At 38.4% G+C, this 24,543-nt stretch overlaps 1 protein-coding gene across 7 annotated transcripts in view; it reads right to left on the reverse strand.

Annotated features, from left to right (window-relative positions):
• Positions 1–24,543, reverse strand: part of LOC141401062 (bicaudal D-related protein homolog) — a 289,088-nt gene that overhangs the window by 225,242 nt on the left and 39,303 nt on the right. For 4 of the 7 annotated variants that reach the window (XM_073980889.1, XM_073980886.1, XM_073980890.1 and 1 more), the window contains exon 1: positions 10,395–11,821. The exons of 1 other annotated variant lie outside the window; for it this stretch is intronic. The gene's annotated coding sequence lies outside the window, so the exon portion shown is untranslated. Of the gene's footprint in view, positions 1–10,394; positions 11,945–24,543 lie in introns of those variants that run through there. 2 more of the 7 variants (XM_073980884.1, XM_073980883.1) reach the window with 1 other exon arrangement.

Raw genomic sequence — 24,543 nt, forward strand, 5'->3', positions numbered from 1 at the left:
TATCATTCCCACAAATTTTCCGAACATTTTTGAACTTTTGTGGGGGAGGTACCGGAAGGAGTGGACAAATATAGCTCATCTACGAACTTAAACTAAGTTTGGACAAAATATTACGAAAGCCAAAATTTGAAGCGAATCGGTTCATCCGTTCGAGAGTTATCGTGCGCACCAGCCAGACAGACAGACGGACAGACGGACGGACATTGCTAAATCAACTCCAAATTGTCTGAAACACATTTCAAACCTTACTGAGTTCGTTTAGACTAAAAATTGTCAAACTTTCCAAAGGAAATGTCAAATTGCGACTGTAGTGTAGTAGTGTTGTGTCAGCCATTTTTCTAGTAGCACTCGAATAATCATAGTTTTCAAATGAACACTATAATAATTTGAAAGCTGTAAATATAACTTTATACTCAAAATACTGATGGTTTTGGTAGAAATTTAATTAAATAAATCTTTCAAATATTTTTGTGTTTAGATTGAGTTTTGGTAATGGCTTCCTAGGTTATTTATGTGTATTAATTTAGAATTTATATTTCATTTCGATTTTTTCCCACTCATTTCCTATTTGCAAATTTTATGATTCTCACATTAACCAGAAAACACAATTAGAACATTTATTCATTTGATGTTGCGGCTTGAACAAAGCCATGTGGGATTTTTTATTCTTTACCACACAATAAACAGTTAACCGCATTAAACGCCCCCGAATAAATCCGGATCTATTTCTCACACACATAAACATGTATTTCATAATTTAATTTTATTTTATCAATTTATTGTTGTTAATTTATTTTTGCCAGTTATAAAAAAATAAATACCTCAAAACACCAAGTTATTAGTCATACATTTATTACACAGACAAAAAACAGAAAAATCAGCGAACAGAAAACAAAGAAACAAACTTAAAAATAAAAGCAAAATTATAAAAAATATACAATTTTTTTCTTAAGTATGGATTAACTTTCCAACAGCCAAGAAACAGACAGTAAAAAAGAAGAAAAAAATACTTAAACGAAAAGATTTTTTTTCTTTGCCAAAAATAAATATAAAACAAACTACAGACAGAGACAAACAAAACATTAAGGTGAAATTATGAAGGTAATGGGAGGTGATTTAAGAATTAACACAACAAAAAAAGAAAAGAGAATAATCATAATAACAAATAAGCTATGCTAAATGTATTACTGAAAAGACAAAATAAAGTGATGCTATATAAATACAGATGGAATGGAAGTTGATGTGAGAAGAAATTCAAGAGAATAACAAATACAATATTAAGATTGTTAGAAGTCCAGTTTTTTATCGTTTCGTGGGAGATGATAGACCAGTTTTAGAATGAATGTAAATTAAAAACACGCGTTTGTTTTACAGTCAAGACGACAACAGGTTGTTTGCATATTTCTTAGTTTAACGAAAACAAAACAAATTTCGAATTTAATTTAAAAAACAGAAAAATAAGCCATTTTGATCGAAAGAAAACATTATAACGATTTATGTGGGCTTTACGAACAATTTAGCAATGGATATTTATACAATTGGACTAGAGAAATTCTTTCTGTAAAAAGATAAAATTTTCATCACAATTCTTTAGTTAAGTTTTCCGGAAATTTTCTCTTTTCTTTCAAACTTTGAATATATTTTCCTAAAAAAGAATATTAATCCCGTGGTATTTACATAAGAATAACAATACACCTGTCCAGCACATTGTGTAGCGCATTAACAATGTGCTGCTCTTCATTATGACAGTTAAATACCCATAATTTGTATTCACACCTATTGTTTTCTGTTTTATATCAATTCTAACGGTTTTTCAGAGATTTTTTCGGTTAAAAAATACGGTTTCAAAGATTATCATAATGAAGCTTTTGTTCTAAGACAAGTAAATGAAGTACAAAAAGGAAGTTTAAACTTATCATTTGATCGTAAATTACATTTAATGAGCATTGTCTATTCCATTTGAAAAGATCCAAGCTTTTCTTTATAAAAGAGAAAAGTTATTTTCAAGGCAATATATCGATCAATGACATTTTGTAAGATTTTAAATCTCAGAAAATAATTTTGGACAAAAAGACACACAGTTAAATAATGTGTATTAAATAGGTATGGAAAGGGGATCTACGACGGAGTGGTATTTTAAAATGACTTTCTTTAACTAGACATTGCTTGACGCTTTTTTTTATAAATATGCATTCGACAACCTACTGGGTACTGATTTAAAACTCTTTTGGTCTTCTCGATTAGATTTAATACCTCATAAATAAAATACAAATTTTAAAATATTAAATTTTGGATAGCTTTGCGCCTTTACAATACTTCTGATATTAGACCAACAACACCAACACGTTCGCTATTGATGTAAAGCTCAGAAGATCTACATTCATTATCGGTTTTTTCCTTGGAATACATCCAACAGAAGCGACAAAACCGCCGTTGTAATTGTATTGTCACAATTTGGAAATTGGGATAGCTTTTCCTACATGTGCAGCATTTGACCATTTTAAGTAACACAATTGGTAGACGGCGGAATCCTATGCAAACGCATATATGGTTAGAAACTAGTTTAATTACAAAATAAAACGAATTAGGACCAGTCATTTTTCCATATTTTGCATATCGTTCATATTTTGACATATTTTTACATATTTACATAAAATGAGCATATGCAAAAATATTATCAAGTATTTGTGGTCTAAATATCCCACCGAAATGGCTGAAATTTGGTATTAAGTCTTCTTTAGGGATATGAAACTTTACAACTGAAACTTATCCGCATAGGTCCACGTCTTCATATAGCCCCCATAGAACAGTACCTTCCGATTTCCGATATTTTGATGGTTGTGGCCCCAACATCACACCGAAATGACTGAAATTTGGTATTTAGTCTTCATTGGGGGTATAAAACTTTCCACCTAAAATTTGTCGGTATAGGTCCACGTCTTCATATAGCCCCCATAGAACGGTACCTCCGGATTTCTGGTATTTTGAAGGTTGTGGCCTCAATATCCCCCCGAAATGGCTGAAATTTGGTATTAAGTCTTCGCTGGGGGTATAAAACTTTCCACCTGAAATTTGTCGGTATAGGTCCACGTCTTCATATAGCCCACATAGAATGGTTCCTCCGGTTTCTGGTATTTTGAAGGTTGTGGCCTCAATATCCCTCCGAGAATTTGGTATTAAGTCTTCCTTCGGGCTATACAACTTTCCACCTGAAATTTCTCGGTATAGGTCTACGTCTTCATATAGACCACATGGAAGGGTACCTCCCGCTTTCCGGTATTTTGAAGGTTGTGGCCTCAATATCCCGCCGAAATGGCTGAAATTTGGTATTAAGTCTTCCTTGGGGGTACACAACTTTCCACCAGAAATTTGTCAGTATAGGTCCAAGCCTTCATATAGCCCCCATAGAATGGTACCTCCGGATTTCTGGTATTTTGAGGGTTGTGGCCTCAATATCCCTCCGAAATGGCTGAAATTTGGTATTAAGTCTTCCTTGAAGGTATAAAACTTTCCACCTGAAATTTCCCGGTATAGGCCCACGTCTTCATATAGACATGGAAGGGTACCTCTCGATTTCCGGTATTTTGAAGGATGTGGCCTCAATATCCCGCCGAAATGGCTGAAATTTGGTATTAAGTCTTCCTTTCCACTTAAAATTTGTCGGTTTAGGTTCAGGCCTTCATATAGCCCCCATAGAACGATACCTCCCGATTTTCGGTATTTTGAAGGTTGTGTCTGTGGTTACATATTTCTCTATTTTATTGATTTGTTTGAAGAAAATTTTAAACAAAAAATTGTACAAACATTTTTGTACCTATTATTGAAATATTTGTTGCATAAGAAAATATGTAAAATGCATAAATTTTGCATATGCAAAAATGTATGCATTTTGCATAATTTTGGAAATGTCATAGTTTCGATTGCAATTTAATCAGAAACCAAAAATATGCCCAGTCCCAAAATTTGTCATGAATCGGACCAAAAATAGGGGTTGCATAAAATTACGCTGTCTAGTAATTGGTGGCGGTCAATTTAAAGCTCAAAAGGTCTTCATTAATATTGGGATATTCGTCACTACAATAAAAAATATAATAAAAGAAATGGGAAGGATCAACAGCTATTCGGCTATTTTGGAATATCCCCATATTCGCATAAGAATAAAAATTGCACTATTTTCCCTACAAGGATCTTTGCTCATTTCGACATGAATATTTTCATTACCTAAATCAGTAGGCTCTTTCCTCTCTGGAACTCCCATCTCAACCAAAAACTTCGTGACGATCTGAACAAAATTGAGTGACTACAAGGTTTAGATGAGCAGACGGGATTTTTGAGGATCGTTTTGATATTTTTGGTGGGCACGATAACTATTGAAAGGAGTGACTGATATTTCAAAAGTAAAACAAGTTCGAAGAGGGATTATATCGGACAACCTCTTAGGTACCCCCCTCACAAAATTTCAATTTCGCTTAAGTAAAGTTTAAGGCATGTTCGAGCATTTTCTGGAATTTTTTCGATGGTAGTTCTTGTTACCTTTATTTGCAAATGCATGCTTCCTGACATAAACAAATTCTACGGTGACCAACTCACCTGGTCGACACGATAACTATCGAAAGGGATGACTCCCAAAATTAATTTCAGATCCAGGATAGACAATGTCGATACATTCCTTCAGGTACTTCTTCCCCAAAAGTTCAACACTTTTGCCCTTTTATTTAGTTTAAATCAGCAATGGGCTTCGACTATGCTCATGAGCATAGGGAAGACGGACAGAAACACACGTACACTATAGGCAACATCATGTGCTGTGGTTCAATTAAAGCATTTGATGTTGTTTAACACCATACAGGCAAAATGTTTCGCCTTTACTTGTGATGGTGCCCGATGCAGGTTTAAAGCCAAAAATTGTGATAATTTGCTAAAATGTAGCCCATATGCGTCTTTTGTTTGCCGGTGGTTCAAGTGGGATATGTTGGCCCACATTTTCGTACAGCCCTATATAACAAATTGTTAAGCTACATTGAGGTTGAGTGTCGGTCGTGTTACAACAACCACATGAAAACTTCAAGAACAAACTTGACATCACTTACACTTTTTCATGTGGTTGTTGTTTTTAAAGCGTGACGCGACGCACCACGGACCATATGTGCCGGGGCCATTAGGGTTCTCAGTAGCCACGAAACATCTCCAACATATTTCCACATTGTGGAATATCCCCATATAACAGTATTACCCAAAATCAGGTATTTTGAAGTTGTTATCTATATTTTTGTTCATATTCATGGTCAAAAATGTCTCCACCAAAAACTGTAGAACACAGTTCAATGTTTTTGAATAGTCCCTATATCACCCGGTATCACCCGATTTCAGGATTTTTGTATGTAGTTTTTGTTGACATTTTTGTCTAAACTGGCTGTTAGTTGGCAGGTCAAAGTTGGTGGTCAAAAAAGTACTCTACCAAATATTGTGAACATAGGACCATATTTTGTCTTTGTGGCTTTTGTAGCGTTGTAATTATAATTTTATTTTTCATATGTATTTCTCTTGATAATGGTCTGAATGTTTTAAAAACGCCGCCCAAGTGGGATTCTTGAAATATAAGAAGGATTATTGTTGTTGTTGTAGCAGCATATAATGCTGGGTTGGCAGCCGCTGGCCGAAACACTTTTGGTTTCGGGTCAATCCGGTACGTAAGAACCCGCTGCCGCTGTAAGAACCATAAGAAGGATTATGGTTGCTTTTGGTGTAGACTGTGTTGATTTTTTCAGTCTGTGGTATGAAACCTCAGGTCCCTAAAAGTGAACGCCGAAGACTTACAAAATTTCTTTATCACCTACGAAATATTTCTCTCTTTTAGGTATCTATTCATAGGAAGATAGATATATGCCTCGCGGCATATACCTGACATTAGTTTCCTTTGGAATACCTTGGAATACAAAGGTTGTCCAAGCCATGTTGAATTTGGTATCCCCTCAAAGTTCATTCGGCTTTGTAAAATGACTCTCACTGACACAAGATCTTCAGTTAAAATAGGAAAGAACCTCTCCGAAAAGTTTTGTACGAAAAAAGGTTTCACGCAAGGACGCAGCCTTTCGTGTGATCTTTTCAACATCCTACTAGAAAAGGTTATACGAGAGGCAAACGTCAAAAGAAGTGGCACAATCTACACCAATAGCCATATGTTACTTGCTTATGCTGACGATATAGACATCATGGGACGATCAGTAAAAGAAGTAATCGATACCTTTATGAAGGAGAATCTTCTAAAGTGGGTCTGGCGGTAAACGGCGAGAAGACCAAGTTGATTGTGTCGACGCGCAATGCGTTCATTGAGCTCGGATGAACTGTTGAAGTTGGTTTCTATAATTTTGAGGTAGTAAAAGACTTCGTATACCTCGGCACCGCCGTAACACAACAAACGACATCAGTTGTGAAATAAAAAGAAGAAATGTATGGGCCAACAGATTCTATTTTGGTTTAAGTAAACACTTTAAAAACAAAGCCACAACTCGTCAATCAAAAATAACGCTTTACAAAACACTGATACTAACCGTGCAGATGTATGGTTCCGAAGCCTGGGTACTTGCGCAAGCAGATAAGGTAGTGCTTGGCGTGTTTGAGAGAAAAATTCTTCGAAATATCTACGGACCAATCTGCGTAAACGGTGAATATCGACGTCGCATGAACCACGAGCTGTATCAGCTATACAACGACATCAGTATATTTAACGTATCGAGATGCAGCAATTGCGTTGGCTAGGCCATATCACAAGAATAAGCGATGATGAACCCGCTAAAGAGCGTTTAAATTAGGGCCGCATGGCGGTGCACGCAGAATTGCCAGGCCAAAGAATAGATGGCGCAAACATGTGGATGAAGAGATGACAAGGCGCGGTATTCCAGAAAGCGAATCACTAAACCGAGAGATCTTTACCAGGTGTAAGCACCTTTCATTTAAAATTAGTTAAGGCGCACCGTTACCAGCTAAGTAAGTAAGTTTTCTTTTGGATGGTAATAACGGTCTGGTATCAGAGGATTTCAATGTTCACCGAATTTCCCAGTAAAGGCGATCTGCCTTGCATAGGCGGAAAACGTGGCTAGACCATCTGAAGCAATGCAATACTGGTACAGGATTTAGTAAATGGTGGGCAAAGTTCAAATCACTCTCGAATGCGGGAAAGAGGAATGATAGAACGACTTTCATCCGCGTGACAGTGACAGATGAGAAGAGATGCGGCTGCTATTTTAAGTGGCAGTTCATAGTGCACTCAGAGAGTGACAAGATGAAGAGTGTGCTACACCGTGTTTGAGTCCTTCCAGCCGAGGGTGTACCACCACAATTTGCGATGAGAGCTATTGCTCATTAAGATAAAATTCTAAGCACACACTCCTTGTATACTAAATGTCAGCGTTCGGGTTACCTTGAGGAATATTGCTGTTGTCATTTGAATCTGTGTGGGCATCTCAATCGTAATGTTTAAGCAACTGAAATAACCTGGAGTATCTGAAAAGTGTCCTTAATCTATCATTATCCACCCATGTTGTACTCGAAGCATGGGAAGTTGGCATGGTGTTCCCGTTACTGAAGTCAGACAATAATGTCAACAAAGGCGAGATTCGTATAAGCCGATTTTCATTCGAAAGTACATGAAACACTACTCCCTTCCCATGATTAGAAGGAGTTTCCCAGTAGCCTAAAATCAACATGGGTTCTGAAAAACGATCATTACTACAACATCATCGCACTACTGATCATGCGGCCGATATCGACAACTATACGAATCTGTTTGAAGGCAATCAACCAGTCGTGTTTGAAACGTTTGACAAAAAAATCAACCATACGACCATTCATTTGTTGATTTCAGAAATAAGATGTCGAAGACCAGTAGAGTTGGATCACATCTTCGGAACTGTGTATGTCTAGGACATAGTTCAGTTCATCCATCTGAAGAATATGAAACAACACTGTTCGCCACCTGTGCTACTGTCATAAAACTCTGACGAACACTAATTAAGGCTTTAATGGGATGAACCCACCATATAACCAACCTACAAAGCCCCCTAAACATTAGAGAATTATACAATTGAACTATATGAACTAAAGGAACTATAAAATTGCAAGAGCCGAATATAGTTCCAATAGTTCCTTGTCCGGAATAGTTCCTTGGAACTAGTTCGTTCCGGAACTACACATCTCTACTAAACACATTAGCCGATAGTTCCCTGATTCCGACATCAATTACTATGCGCAAGCTACTTCTATTTGGGATAAGATCAGAATTGACACAAAATCGATTAGTTGTCAAAGAGAGTCGTACCTAAAATTTTCTGAGCGACATTTTTGCAGAACATTAGCGGTTCTTAAAATAAGGGACGAAAATGACATTGAAGGAAGCGAGTTAGAAGGTCGAAATGCTCTGCGAAAATAATCCTCATTCAATTTGACTGAAGACATGTCATCTCATAAATAAGCTAAAACAACAGTTAACAAAGATATAACGCTAATTCCAGATACCTTACCGGGTCTTCAGCTAAAACTTAATCACGTCACAACTCGAAAGTTCGACTCACGGCGGGTCTGTCCTTCAGGATTCTTAATATACTCACCAAAGGATTCCATCCCCAAAAGAAATTATCTCTGCCTCAGATTTTCACCTCCATTTTGTGTCACAGTGTAATATGCAAAGGTGAGTGCTACCTTATTGGCAAGTATTCACATTCGCATTCGAAAGAGGAAAAGTTCGAGGACATCTAAGCCATTCTACAGCCGATATGTCTGATGAGCCTCTACCAAAGGCGAAACATGTCACATGTGGGCTTTCCTTTTTCACTTGCAAACATCATCGGTCATTAAGCTCGACTCCAATGAGAAATTAATTAAAACTTAATTGTTTTAGTTTAGTTGACCACAGTAGGAATGTTTTGGAGCTTCTGGATCCTTATATCAGGAAGCATGGTCTCGCACATCGAAAAAAGTATATCGTTGTAACCGGAAGCACAAGGACTACATTCGCATAAAATTTCAAAACTATCCTCGAGCAGCACTTAAACTGTACGTAATCGAATGTTTTGAGAGAGGTAAGCACCCTAAGGTGTTATTAAAATTTGATGTACGTTTGGAAGAAATTTTACGATGTTCAAAGTTTCGGCCAAATCGTATACTCAATTCGTATGTTATCTTGCCCATCAGTCATTTTAGATGGTGCAGGCAGTGTTTTTTTTCGAGCGTTTGTGCCAATATCTCAGGAAGTGTGGACTTACTCACGAAAAAATTTACCTTTGCAATAGGACAGCAAGGACAACCAGGCTGCAAAAAATCAATCAAAACAGGATGTTCTTAAACTGCACATTTACGAAAATTTACGATGTGCAACAATTGGACCAAATCGGTTACTCTCGCCGAAAGTTATGGTGAAGGAAAAAATAGCCGACCAATTATTGAGACATCAAGAATACCTTTAGGAGCTAATAATGGTCTTGATTTCGAATTTCCAATGCATACAGATTGAAGCGAATTTGTATGATATGACATACTTAAATAGGTAAATTGGAAACCCTCGTAACTTCATACACAGATTCCAAAGTCAAAGCCCAGAAGTCACAAGGGAGATTTTTTTAATATCAATGAGTGCATTCCGATTTTCAATGAAATTGGAGCTACTTTTTATCGCCGAGTCCGAACGGTGTGTCTTAAAACACAATTTGTAGAAAAGTTTTGAGTGACTGTAATACTTAGAAAAAGTCACAAAAATTACACTGAGTTGTATTTTCTCAACCGTTGAAAATTGCATGTTGTCTGGCCTGGGAATTACACCCGGACATTCAGTGTGCAAGACGGGTGGGCATAATATCATTGTACCATGATGTCGCCCAAAGTTTTTAGAGTGGCCCAAGAAAATAAAAAACAATTCTTTTTTATCATTATGTCACTTCTTCCGGATTCTGAGACTTCGACTAATGCAACTGTGGTCTCGTAATACAACTATGGTCTGCACGAAAACCGAATTACCTGAATGAAAAATACTCTCGAAAGTGATATTCACACATCTGTGCATACTGGAATTTCTCAAAAACTGTTCAGAGGTAACACACTATTCATATTGGCCGAAACTCATGGTTAGATTTAGGTATAGAAACGATTTTAGAATACTTTCAAATTGCCGGATAATTTGAATTAAACAAATTTATGTTTTTTCTAACCACAAAAAAACTGGTCTTCTTTGAAATCAAAATTACTAAGATTATTGCAATGAATGTGAGTGTGATTGATATCCAAGTTGATGATGAATATAAAAACAGAATAATACAACTACGCATACATACACACAAAATATATTGAAATAAATGAAAAAATATATATTTTATTTATAAAAAAAAATATTTATTTTTGCTCACTTCACGCTTTGTTGAATCAAGTGTAACGCCAATAAAAAAAACTAGAAGAAACAGCAACGTATGAACACGTACGAAATGTGCGTTAATACAGTTGTTATTGTTTTTAGTACACAGTTTATATTTTTCTGGTAAAAAAACACTTTTTAGTAGCTTTTGTGGGGTTTAAATAATAATGTACACGTTTTTTTATTTTTATTTTTGCTTTTGTTTTTTTTTGTATTTTGGTATTGTGAAATAACACTTGTTTGTAATGCTTGTAAATAAATTATTGCTGTAATTATTTTTCCTTGTTAAATTTGAACTTAATTTTGGAATTTATTTTATTTATTATTTTCTTATTTTTTGTTATTGGGTTTTCATAGGAATTTCCTTTCACACCACATGAAGGTTGGTTGGGTTATTTTGCACAATTTTTTTTTTTTTGAATTTACTTGGAATTTTTGGAATTTTTATATTTGAAATAAATTTGTGTTTTTAATTTATATTTTTAAATAATTTTTATTTTTATTTAAATCTCTTATTTGGTTTATTCGACCAATTTAATCTTATCTTATTTATTATTATTTTTTTTCTTGAATTGATTCTTTTCCCTTGATTTTGTTTTTAATCACTTGAAATTGTTTATTTTTGTTATTGTTTTAGTCATCCATCCAATAAAAAATTGCTGTGATAGTAGTTGAATTCTTATTGCATTTGTTGTTGTCGATTTGCAATATAATGCGGTTAAACTGCCAACTGTGTTACAATAATAACTCTTCTCTCACTCCCTCTCTTTTTTAGACAACAAACAGCAGAGACAGTAAAACTTAAAGAGGGCTAAGTACTTTGTTGTGATTTATGTGATTTCTTAAAAGCAGATGTTGTTGTTTGGATTTCTTTTTAAAAATTAACTTTTCAACTCTTTTTGAACTTAAATTTCTTCTTTTTCTTCTTTACTTGTTTCAAACACTTCCCATTTAAAACTAAATTATTTTTTAACATTTAATCATCATCACCAAAAGAGAGACAGAAACTTCCGTCAGTTAAGGTTTGCAATTGTTTCAGGGGCTTTTTAATAAATGTATTGTACTAATGTTGTTATTGTCGTTGCTATTATTGCACTATTTGGTATTTCCGTTTGGGCCAAATATTTTCTATTCGCACACAGACACACACTGAGAGTTAGAAACTCTTTTTTTTAATAACTTTTTACACTAAGGAAGATATTTATAACAAATTCCAATATAATTTTAAAATTTGCATGTCAAAATCCACTTCAAATTTCAATTGTAGACCGCGCGTTTTATTTATTTGTTTTTTTTTTCTAAATTTTCTCAAAATTGTTATTTGTTTTTATTTTGAAATTGTCATTTCTTTATTGTTTTGGTTCTTCCAACCTATAGCGTCGTCGTTAACCAAGTTATCAGGCCGAGCATTCGTTAAAAACTGAATGGGCCAAAAAAACAACACATCACATTAACGTACGTTAAGTTACCAACGGCAACCGTCATTTGTTTGTTGGTGTTCGTTCGTACGGGTCGGGTTGTTCGTTCGTTCATTCAATCGTGTATGTTTACTGTTGTAGTAGTTGTTAACAGCAACCAACCAAAACAACAATAACAACCAGCCAGCATTAATTTATACTAGAGTAGAGTATTGTTTCTTCTTAGCCATGACGGGGCTATGGCCGGCCTCCCCTCCTCAACCAACAAACAATGTTAGCTACCAATATTTTTGTTATTGTTGTCGGTAGTTTTTTTTAGTTTCTTTGTTTTCATTTCTATACATCATGGTTAACAGAGAATGAGTGTCGGGATTTTTTGAACTCGTCAGAAAAAGAGATTGTTTAAGAGAATGCATTTGAAATATGTATATTAAGAGAGTTATATTCTGAAACTAACCTAACCCAGCACACAAAATTTCGTACATTAATTTTGGGAGTGATTGCCAATTTTGATTAATCTCTACAGTACACTGTGGTTTGTGTGAGAACATGTGACAAAAATATTACTTTGCAACATATCGAACTGTTTTTTAGAGATTTTACTATTGGTCTAAGATACATCACGATTTACGGTAGTTTGAAGGATTTCGCTACATTTTTTGTAATTATCTATATAGGACCAGGTTGGGCGCCACTGTGGTGCAATGGTAGGCACATCCGCACCCTTGCACGCTGAATGTCCTAATTCTATTATAATATCTATATAGGCCCAGGTTGGACGCCACTGTGCATGCTGAATGCCCGAGTTCTATTATTATATTTATATAGGCTCAGGTTGAGCGCCACTGTGGTGCAATGGTAGGCACATCCGCTCCCTTGCACGCTGAATGCCCGAGTTCTATTATAATATCTATATAGGCCCAGGTTGGGCGCCACTATGCACGCTGAATGCCCGTGTTCTATTATTATATCTATATAGGCTCAGGTTGGGCGCCGCTGTTTTTTAGAGATTTTATTATTGGTATAAGATATATCACGATTTACGGTAGTTTGAAGGATCTATATAGGCCCAATTTCGGCGCCACTGTGGTGCAATGGTAGGCACATCCGCACCCTTGCACGCTGAATGCCCGAGTTCTATTATAATATCTATATAGTACCAGGTTGGGCGCCACTGTGCACGCTGAATGCCCAGATTCTATTATAATATCTATATAGGCCCAGGTTGGGCGCCACTGTGGTGCAATGGTAGGCACATCCGCACCCTTGCACGCTGAATGCCCGAGTTCTATTATAATATCTATATAGGCCCAAGTTGGGCGCCACTGTGCACGCTGAATGTCCGAGTTCTATTATTATATCTATATAGACTCAGGTTTGGCGCCACTGTGATGCAATGGTAGGCACATCCGCTCCCTTGCGCGCTGAATGCCCGAGTTCTATTATAATATTTATGTAGGCCCAGGTTGGGCGTCACTGTGTCTATTATAATATCTATATAGGCTCAGGTTGGGTGCCACTGTGGTGTAATGGTAGGCACACCCGCACCCTTGCACGCTAAATGTCCAAGTTCTATTATAATATCTACCAAGCCCCATATTGGGCGCCACTATGGTGCAATCGTATGCACATCCGCAACCTTGCACACTGAATGCCTGCCTCAGGCCAGGCAACATCAAAATGTTCAACGAAGGCAAAATTATCACTCAGCGTAACGTTTTGCGACATTTCCATGTAAAACTTTTCTACAAGTGGTGTCGTAAGACCCGTCATTCGGACTCGGCAAAAAACAGCAAAAATGCTTTGAAATCCCAAATAAACAGCTTGTGTGAACATTGTTCGGAATATGTTTTGTTGAAAGTATGATATGAAATACCGTCTAAACAACATGAAATAAGTATTTTAGAGTTTCAGAATGTTCTGAAGAATTGCTGATCACATTATTTGGAAAAATTTTGCGAAAGGTTACTTGGTTCAACTCCCAATAGTTTAACTGCTACTGATCATAATTCCAGAAATTTTAAAATTTTCATATACCATATCAATTTTGATGCGCTAGATGTAGTTTTTCTTAGCTCTTCTGTTTGATACGTAAGTTCTACTACTACTTAGGGCTACAATATTGCTGAAGACCGCAAAGCGATATTCTTATTAGTTTCTAAGATAAAGCATTGATCAGTTGAGATGAGACTATAAAATCCAAACCCGATCTAGCAACACGGAACCCAACTAGGGTTTTAATAGTCTCAGTATGTAAATTCAGAAAATTTCCCTTTGAAGACTTTTTGCATTTTCAGTGCTGCACAGTGTAATAGGTACCAGTGTCTTCCTCCATCTGTATATATTGCCAGACCGTCCGGTGGAGAGTTACCTCCCAACAAACTGTAGAGACACTTGGAAAAAGTACGGATAATATGTCAAACCTAAGGAAGCTCACTATCCATTAAGTTTAAGACCTTCGCAAGTACGAAGTGTGAGGACTTCTCGATACTGACTTTAGGAGGGTAAAAGCAGCTTGAGACTGTATCAGAATATCCACAGATTGGATATCCGCGATCAAGTTCAAGACAGCCTGAAAGGTGCTTTTGATTGCTCCGGTAATCAGACTTGACGCAGGCCATTTGCACCCTTGATAAATTTAACAGTAATAAATTATTCAGTAAATTATCAGGCGACATTTTCTGAGTATTTCAGCCATGTAAAACTTGTCTACAAGAGGCGTCTTAGGACACGCCGTTGGGACTCGACGATAAAATGTAGGTCTCATATGATCGAGCTAATATGAATGAACAATCCCGCGACGGCCGGTTCTATGCACCGGATTGACTTGGAGGAATCTTCGACCAGGGGCCGTCACCTCAACAATTATGTGTTTGTGTTCGTGTTTTTTTTTTCACCAAGGGAGCGGCAATTTATCCCGGAATGCCTGCTCCGAGCTCTTCTGGTCCGTGCCGGGATAGAAATGAACCCCGGGGCAGTATGGATCTGTTCCGTTTGCCAGATCCGCATCCACCACATGTCAACAATGGTGAGATGTAATGGATGTATGAAATGGGTGCATTTTCGTGGGTGCTCTGGCCTTAGTAGCACCCGGGATTACAGCGACAGGTATGTTGCTGCTTGCTGCGTCAGCGCATCACCCAGTGCGTCTTCTACGTCGTCGTCTGACTCTTCGTCGTCGTCGGAATACGAGACGCCCCCGCAGTCTCCCCAACAACAACAACAAATGCAGCAACTAACACCACATGTTGTTGTTCAACGGCCCGGAAATGCATCATTCCTGCAATTCAATTGCAACGGTCTCCGCAATAAGGTCAGTGAAATTGTGGACTTTATGAGTCGGAAAAACATCATGGTCGATCCAGGAAACAAAGCTCACCGCCACCTGTAGCTTACGTTGTGATGGTTACAACGTTTTGCGGAAGGATCGCACAAGAAGCGGAGGAGAAGGAGGACTTGCCTTCCTAATACACCAGTGTGTCCAGTACAGACCTATCTCGCTTGAGCTTGGCTCTAGTGACCCATACATGGAGTGTATGGGGGTAGCAGTAAAGTGTGGTACTGCCGAGGTAGAGCCGCTTAATGTGTACATACCGCCGATGAATAGCTGTGCCCGACGTTATATGCCCAATATTAGTTCGCTGTTAGAGGGCGATAACCGTCTGGTGCTTGGGGACTTCAATGCTCATCATGAGCGTTGGCACTCCGTCCTAGGTAATGACCAGCGGGGTACAGCGCTGGCAGAGCAAATCGATAGCTCCACGTTTTGCACGGTGAATGAAGACGCTCCTACGAGGATTAGAGGAAACTGACACAGCTCGCCAGATATCACCATTGTGGCACCAGGTCTGATAAATGACGTAACCTGGCAATCCGCCATTTCCCTTAGTTCGGACCACCTCCCTATCATCGTCTCCGTAAACAGACCACCCGACTTCATAACCTCTGAACGCCGTACTTTCCAGAACCATGGGAAAGCTGATTGGCAAGGTTTCAGAGAATTTACCAATCACCGCTTCAGTCAATTGTCCACCCCCTCAGATCCTCGGGTAGCTGAGAGAACTTTCCGAGACATCATCACTAAAGCTGCCGCTCGCTACATACCTGCTGGTCGAATACCCGAAATAAGACCAAATTTCCCAGCAGAGGCGACGGGACTAGCAAATGAACGTGATGAGCTTCGTCGTACGAACCCCGAAGACCCAAGAGTTAGAGAACTTACTCTTGAAGTCAACAGGCTAGTTGGCGAACATAAGCGGAAAAAGTGGCTAGACCATCTGAAGCAGTGCAACATTGGTGCAGGAATAAGTAAATTGTGGGCAACTGTTAAATCACTCTCGAGTCCGGAAAAGAAGGATGACAGAACGGCTGTTACTTTCAACGGCATGACAGTAACTGACCCAAAGAGGTGCGCGTGTTATTTTAACCGGCAGTTCATAGAGCACCCCGAGAGTGATAGGGCGAAGAGAAGTGTGCTACGCCGTATGAGAAGAACTCTTCCAGCCGAGGAGGTACCACCACAATTTACGATGAGCGATGTTGCAGATGCCATCCGAAACCCTAAATCATCCAAAGCGTTGGGCCCGCACCGAATATCGATGGTAATGCTTAAGCAGCTGGATGAACCTGGAGTTGAGTATTTAACAAGTGTTCTCAACCTATCGTTAGCCACCCATGTTGTACCGGATGCCTGGAAAGTTGGCAGGGTGGTCCCGCTACTGAAGCCTGGCAAGGATGCCAGCAGAGGTGAATCGTATAGGCCGATTTCACTCCTGCCGCCAGTAGCAAAGATCCTACAGGCGCTACTCCTCCCCACGATGAGAAGGGGTTTTCCAGTTGCCCAACATCAACATGGATTTCGGAAAATGCATAGTACTACAACAGCATTAGACGCCATATCCACACATATCAGTAGAGGACTGAACCAGAAAAGGCCGTGCGACCGAACAGTCGTGGTGGCTCTTGACCTATCGAAGGCCTTCGATGCCGTCAACCATGCCAAGCTGTTCGAGGACATAGAGAAAACTAATCTCCAGCCATGTTTGAAACGTTGGGTAATCAACTATATGTGTGGACGCCAGTCGTTTGTAGAATTCAGAAACAAGAAGTCCAAAACCCGTAGAGTGAAACAGGGAGTTCCCCAAGGAGGGGTGATATCTCCGGAACTGTTTAACCTCTACCTTTCTGAAATTCCACACCCTCCAGACGGCATAGAGATCGTGATTTATGCGGATGATTGTACGATCTTGTCGTCGGGTCCTATCGTCGATGGCATATGTGATAGGTTAAATGTCTACATAGCTGACCTAGTGCAGTTCTTCCATCTGAGGAATATGAAAATATCCGCCGCTAAATCCACAGCCACGCTGTTCACCACATGGACGGCTGAGATGAGGCTCCCACTGAACATATTGGTCGATGGTGCACTGATTCCGACCACTAACTACCCTAAAATACTGGGTGTAACGTTCGATAGCATGTTCAAGTCGTCCGCGCATGCCACAGCTATTTGCAATAAGATCAGAAGTAGGAACAAGGTTCTCAAGTCGCTGGCCGGCAGCACTTGGGGTGCTGATAAAGAAACCTTGTTGACCACCTACAATGCAATAGGCCGGTCTGTGGTAAGCTATGCGGCGCCAGCGTGGTCCGCAAAGGTTAGCGCATCGCAGTGGAAGAAGATTCAAACCTGCCAGAATGCCGCACTGAGGACTGCAACAGGGTGCCTCCTCATGACACCAGTGGACCATCTTCATGAGGAGGCGAAGGTTTTACCGGTGCGTCAGCACAATAAGATGTTGTCGATGCAGTACCTGCTTGGGTGTTACCGCAGTGAGCATCCCTGTCACGATTTAATGGACAGGCGCCCCCCACCCAGGCACGTCAGGAGAGACCTTCATGATCTAGAGAGAGAGGTCCAAAGGTATAAAAGAGAACCGCTAGATCAACGAGCCTATCAGGCAGGCTTGAATCGCATTCACACCAACATGGTTGCGCAAGCAGTACGAAGATACAGTGTGAATGCCGTACTTGGAAACCATCCCCCATCCATCGCAGCAGAAGAACGACAGCTGCCAAGGCAAACACGAGTGGTTTTAGCTCAGTTAAGATCCGGACGATGCAGCCGCCTCAATTCGTATTAGGCCAGAATTGACGCCACGATACCCAACATATGCCCAGCATGTGGATTGGGACCACACGATACTCTGCATTTATTCAACTGCCCAGCTAACCCCACTCACCTGTCTCCTCATTCTTTATGTACGCAACCAGTCCAGGTTGCAGAATTCTTGAGTCGGGATACAGAGGAACTCGATAACTGAAATAATACACGAACGAACATATATGCGTTGCTACAACAACAACAACAATATGAATCTTCTTTATTCTTTTATTTTTGTTATGTCAGAAATGGAGCAGCCAAGAAAGGCAAGCAGACAAGGCAGCTTATCCAGGCTTTTACGGTGTTACTGTTAATAGTTTTCTTACGGGTCCTTCTACTATACCCGAATTGATGATCCTGTTTACAGCATCTCATCAATTCATTCCACTGCGATGGACGAAATGCAATTACTGTTGAGACGATTAAGGCCTGGCTACATACGCTGCCTTGTCTGCTTGCTTTGCTTGGCTGCTCTATTTCTGACATAACAAAAATAAAAGAATAAAGAAGAAAAGGGCAACTTAGTTCGAAATTGGATTGGCCTTCTTTATTCTTTTATTTTTGTTATGTCAGAAATGAAGCAGAAAAGCAAGGCAAGCAGGCGAGACAGTTTATCTACCCAGGCCTTTATGGATGGATTCAAAATTTACATTATTGAAGGCCCAATCAAGAAAGGCTGAAGTTTGAATTTCTCATATCTATCGGTATCTGCTGATTTACCCTAGATGAAAGCGTGCTACTGATCTTTTTGAAATTTAACTGTGCTCTAATTTCAAGATCCAGTAATCTGTTCATCATTTTTAATACAAAGGAAAAAAGGCTAATTGGTCTATAGTTCGCTTTGTCGAAAATCCATATACTGGGTATGTGCGAGAAACGCAGACAGGCCTCAAAAATGTACTTCATGGTTGGTTAGACCTTAAAAAATTGTTTTTAAAAATCCACGCTTTGTGGTCTTTGATGGCCTTAGAAAATTGTTTTTAAAAATCCACGCTTTGTGGTCTTTGATGGCCTTAGAAAATTGTTTTTAAAAATCCACGCTTTGTGGTCTTTGATGGCCTTAGAAAATTGTTTTTAAAAATCCACGCTTTGTGGTCTTTGATGGCCTTAGAAAATTGTTTTTAAAAATCCACGCTTTGTGGTCTTTGATGGCCTTAGAAAATTGTTTTTAAAAATCCACGCTTTGTGGTCTTTGATGGCCTTAGAAAATTGTTTTTAAAAATCCACGCTTTGTGGTCTTTGATGGCCTTAGAAAATTGTTTTTAAAAATCCACGCTTTGTGGTCTTTGATGACCTTAAAAAATTGTCTTTAAAAATCCACGCTTTGTGGTCTTTGATGACCTTAAAAAATTGTCTTTAAAAATCCACGCTTTGTGGTCTTTGATGACCTTAAAAAATTGTCTTTAAAAATCCACGCTTTGTGGTCTTTGATGACCTTAAAAAATTGTCTTTAAAAATCCACGCTTTGTGGTCTTTGATGACCTTAAAAAATTGTCTTTAAAAATCCACGCTTTGTGGTCTTTGATGACCTTAAAAAATTGTCTTTAAAAATCCACGCTTTGTGGTCTTTGATGACCTTAAAAAATTGTCTTTAAAAATCCACGCTTTGTGGTCTTTGATGACCTTAAAAAATTGTCTTTAAAAATCCACGCTTTGTGGTCTTTGATGACCTTAAAAAATTGTCTTTAAAAATCCACGCTTTGTGGTCTTTGATGACCTTAAAAAATTGTCTTTAAAAATCCACGCTTTGTGGTCTTTGATGACCTTAAAAAATTGTCTTTAAAAATCCACGCTTTGTGGTCTTTGATGACCTTAAAAAATTGTCTTTAAAAATCCACGCTTTGTGGTCTTTGATGACCTTAAAAAATTGTCTTTAAAAATCCACGCTTTGTGGTCTTCGATGGCCTTAGAAATTGTTTTAAAAATCTAAGCTTTGTGGTCTTTGATGGCCTTAAAAAATGTCTTTAAAAATCTACGCTTTGTGGTCTTTGATGGCCTTAAAAAATTATCTTTAAAAACCCACGCTTTGTAGGCTTTGATGGCCTTAAAAAATGTCTTTAAAAATCACCGCTTTATGGTCTTTGATGGCCTTTAAAAATTGTCTTTAAAAATCCATGCTTTGTGGTCTTTGATGGCCTTAAAATTTGTCTTAAAAAATCCAATCTTTGTGGTCTTTGATGACCTTAAAAAATTGTCTTTAAAAACCCATGCTTTGTGGTCTTTGATGGCCTTAAAAAATTGTTTTAAAACATCTACGCTTTGTGGTCTTTGATGGCCTTCGAAAATTGTTTTTAAAAAGCATAACATATATTATACCATCCGGTTCCGATGATTCGTAAAGCTGAAAGCTGCTTATCACTCATTGAAGTCTTGAAAGACTGGTTAATCTGTCTATCAGCGGTTCATCCTCTACAATTCGGGTTTGGTTGTGGCTTGCTGCGGCAGGATACCTAGGTCCTCGCAACCGTGGAAGTGAACCCCTGATAGCAGATTTGGAAACTCTAGTCCAGTGTTAGTCCAGGAACCGTCGCTACGCTTCATACTACCTATGGATTTGGGATCTTTAGATAGTAGTTTGCAAAACCTAACCGCTTTACTACACTTACTCCCTCTATAGACTCACTAAACCTGACCGAAGTCCTCCGCTTAGTTTTCTTGATTTAATTCTTGTACTTATTGAAATTAACCATTCAAATTAGTACTGAGTTTCGTCTTACTTGCTTTACTGTAGGATCTTGTAGCTGCTTTACGAAGGTTAGCTGACTGTTTTTTCCATTTTATTTATTCGGCTCTGCTTCCAACTCCAAGTTCAGAAATGACGCCACCTGAATAGGTTTTGTCCATAATGAAAAAGGAATTGGGTTAGTGCAATCGATACTGGTCCAGTAAAAATTGAGGCGGCTGCACCAACCAGATCTTAATTGCACAAAACATTGGTTCTTCCGCTGCCATAGATGGTGGGTAAACTCCAAGGACGGTGTTCATAACGATATGCTCTTATAGCCTCGTACTAATGCATGAATACCACTCAAACTTGCTCCTATGTTTGTTGATTCAGAGGTTTTTTCGTATATTTTGAACTCTCTCCCTAGATCATGCACGCGCCAAGATCTGCCGGATAGGGACTTGAGGAACTTGCTCCAACTTCTCATCGGACGACTTACATAAGCTATCGTATGTGACTCTCAGTCTCTGCGATAATGAGTTGTAGAATTATTGACCCATCGACTTACAAATTCAGTGGGTGCTTCACCTCCGCCGTACATGTGGTAACAATGACTTAGTGGCGGAATTTTCATATTCCTTGTGTGGAGAGACTCAACAAGCTTAGCATAGCTGGCCATATCAAATGCCGTCTCAAGTATCTTTGCTACTCGTGACAAAAGTGAGATCGACCTAATGAATTCAGTAGGGGAACCGCGCTGCCCAGATTGCAGGCTTTAGGAACTCCTGGTTCGCTTTAGCATCATCATTGAAATTCCCACTGGCGCAAGCAGTTTGGATTATTTTGCGTCTCTGATAGCATCTGCAATATCACGCCTCATGAACTGTGGTGGTCCCTCCCCGATCAGAAGAGATCGCAAACTACACGGTCGTTACGATAAATAATCCGTCACTACCACCCTGTTAAGACAGATGTTCTATCATCCTTTTCGGTTCGATAATATCTTAACCGTTGTCTACAATTTACTACTATCGGTTTCAATGTTGCAGCACGGCAGATGCTCTAGCCACTTTTTCCATTTGTGCTCACCGACTAATCCATTGACTTCCAATGTCAGTTCTCTGGGGTCGTTAGATTTGTTTATTTCAGGTAAAGCTGGCAAACTATCGATAGTCAGACTATCGTTGTGATCACTATGGTAAAGCTTTGTTTATGTCGGACTCCAAAACAATTATTTTTCAAATAATTCACGACAGATAATCCAGAAATCATGTTTTGGTGACCGACGTACTCTTTGTTCTACCACAGCAATCAAAACGCAGACTGACTATCGATAGTTTGCCAGCTTCAATTTCAGGTATTCGACCAGCAGGAATATATTGCGAGCGACTGCAGTAGTGATAGGATAGTTGTAGAACAATTATATATAGACTGCAGTATTGAAGATGTCTCGGGAATTCCTATCTGCTACCCGAAAATCAAAAGGATTAGGTAGTTATCTAATGCGTTTGTTGGTGAATTCCGAGAATTCTTTTCAATTGGCTTTCCCATGGATAAGGAAAGTTTGGCTTTAAGAGGTTATGAAGTCGTGCTCATCTCAGTGGACCGATGGTCCATATTTGAACCTGATCTATGTCTCGAAGAAATATTACGATGTGCAATTTTTGGACCAAATCGAAGCATTTTTGAACTTTTGTGCGGGGAGTGGGGAAGTGGACCGATATGGTACGGTAGTTATGATCTACCCATCTTCTAACTCTCACGATTTTAATACTCCAGAACCTGTACAGTCCGCGGAAGCGGTGTCCATTTAGTTAAAACCTTTTTGAAAGCGATTTATTTGCAATTTTTATCTGAATGTTCTCATTGCCTATTATGTGTGTTGGGTTGATTCTCTGTTGCATTTCCCAATTAGAATCACACACACACAACATCTCTCTTCAAACTGGAATTACCACAATTCCCAATTCTCTTAATATACAAACCCAAAGTGGCTAAAAGAGTATATCTGTATCAAAGAGTTTTATGGAGAGTACTTGCACTCCAGTGCTGTGCAATATCTTGATTTAAACCTGAATTTTGTTGCCATCACCTAAGTCTTCCGTTTTGTTTTGTTGCTGTTTCTAGTTTTATTTTTGTTGTGTTTTTGGTTTGACCTTATTCTGGCCTTTGTGTTCCTTTTTTTGCCATTGCGAGACATATTCCCAAAACAACCAAAATAACTACAACCAACAACTACAACAATGTTCACAATCATGCACAACAACTACCCAGCAAAATAAATTGGAAGTAGTGCAATGTAGACTAGTTCTTTCACGGCATGTTTTTATGCAGTTCAAACGGAGTCGTGAAAAAGGCACTCCATTCCTCACATTTTAACCACATTTGGATGCAATCCAAAGAATCACATCCATTTGTCACATTTTAACAACATCCGAAGGCAGTTCAACGGAGTCGTGAAAAAGGCACTCCAATTCCTCACAATTTAACAGCATCCGGATGCAGTGCAAACGGAGTCGTGAAAAAGGCACTCCGTTCACTACATTTTATTAGCAGTTGTTAGAGATCCCTACATGTACATAAATCAGTTTGTACATCTCTACAGCAGCGGAATACATTTGTTAATACAAACTAAATAATATTTAATTTGTGAAAAATTTTCCGGTAACTCACGAGAAGAAAATTTCCCAATGGAGTGCTGTTGGAGTACATGTCGAAATCTTAACTGGTGATGGGAAGACAATATCAAACTCATTTAGCGGATGAAGCAAAAGCACTTAAGCTTGGATTAAATGAAAAGCGTGTGAAACACACATGTTTGCAATTAAATTCAATAGAGAATTTTCATAATTTGTGTTTGTGTTAATTTAATAAAGTTATTAAAATTTTTGTTTTACACAAATAATAAATGCATTTCATTTTGTTATTCAAAACACGTGCTCCGGACTGCCTCCTATTCTACTCCAAGGGTCAGTTAAAATGCAATGCCAAAGGGTCAGTTAAAATGCAGTGCCAAAGGTTCAGTTAAAATGCAATGCCAAAGGGTCAGTTAAAATGCGATGCAATGGAGTGCCTCTTTCCGGGGTCACTCCCTTGTAAAAATCATGAGTGAAAATGCATAATTTGATGCACTTCCAAATCACTTGTACATATCATTTAACTGCCTCTTTGGAGGCAAACTTTTCGCTGGGTATAAGTCCAAATTTACATTAAGCAATTTTCCTTGCGGCAATTGTCAGTTTGTTGGTGAGAGAGGGTGCTGAGAGGCAAAGGGTTACCATATGCCTCACCTCTCTCTCCCTTAAACTGACAATTGCCGCAAGGAAAATTGCCTAATATAAATATGGTCTAAGTAAAAGGAAATGAAACTATGATCCTCGGTTGGTATTTTTATTCATGACACCACCATGACAGACCGAGAAGTAACAAGACAGCAGGATGAGAAAGAATATTTTAGGTTGTGGTTATGCTTTTGTAAAACTGTGACATGAGGCGAATGACCAGAGATTATTATAAATGGAGTTGGATATGCAGTCATTAAGAAATCATAGAAAGATTGTTTGATGAAATGAATTTTTAAATAGAACATGTTGGGATACCGTAGAAGATGCGGTATACCAATCAGCGGTTGATTGTGAATGTTTTAAGCCATATCATAGTCCAATCACTGTAACAAATTTATTATTATTTATTATAGAAATCATCTTAACGACGATATTTCCTATATAAAAACTTGTTATCGGCAGCAAATCTTGCAATCGATAACATTTTCTCAGAAAAAGTTACTGTTATCGTTAATATTTTTCATATAAAATCCTGGTATCAATAATATTTTTAAAGAAATTTGCTGTTATCGTCAATACTTTCTATAGAAAATCATTTTATCGAAAATATTTTTTAT

The sequence above is a fragment of the Musca autumnalis genome, unplaced genomic scaffold, assembly GCF_047663935.1.
Source record: "Musca autumnalis isolate F117 unplaced genomic scaffold, ASM4766393v1 scaffold_4, whole genome shotgun sequence".
Classification (NCBI taxonomy): domain Eukaryota; kingdom Metazoa; phylum Arthropoda; class Insecta; order Diptera; family Muscidae; genus Musca; species Musca autumnalis.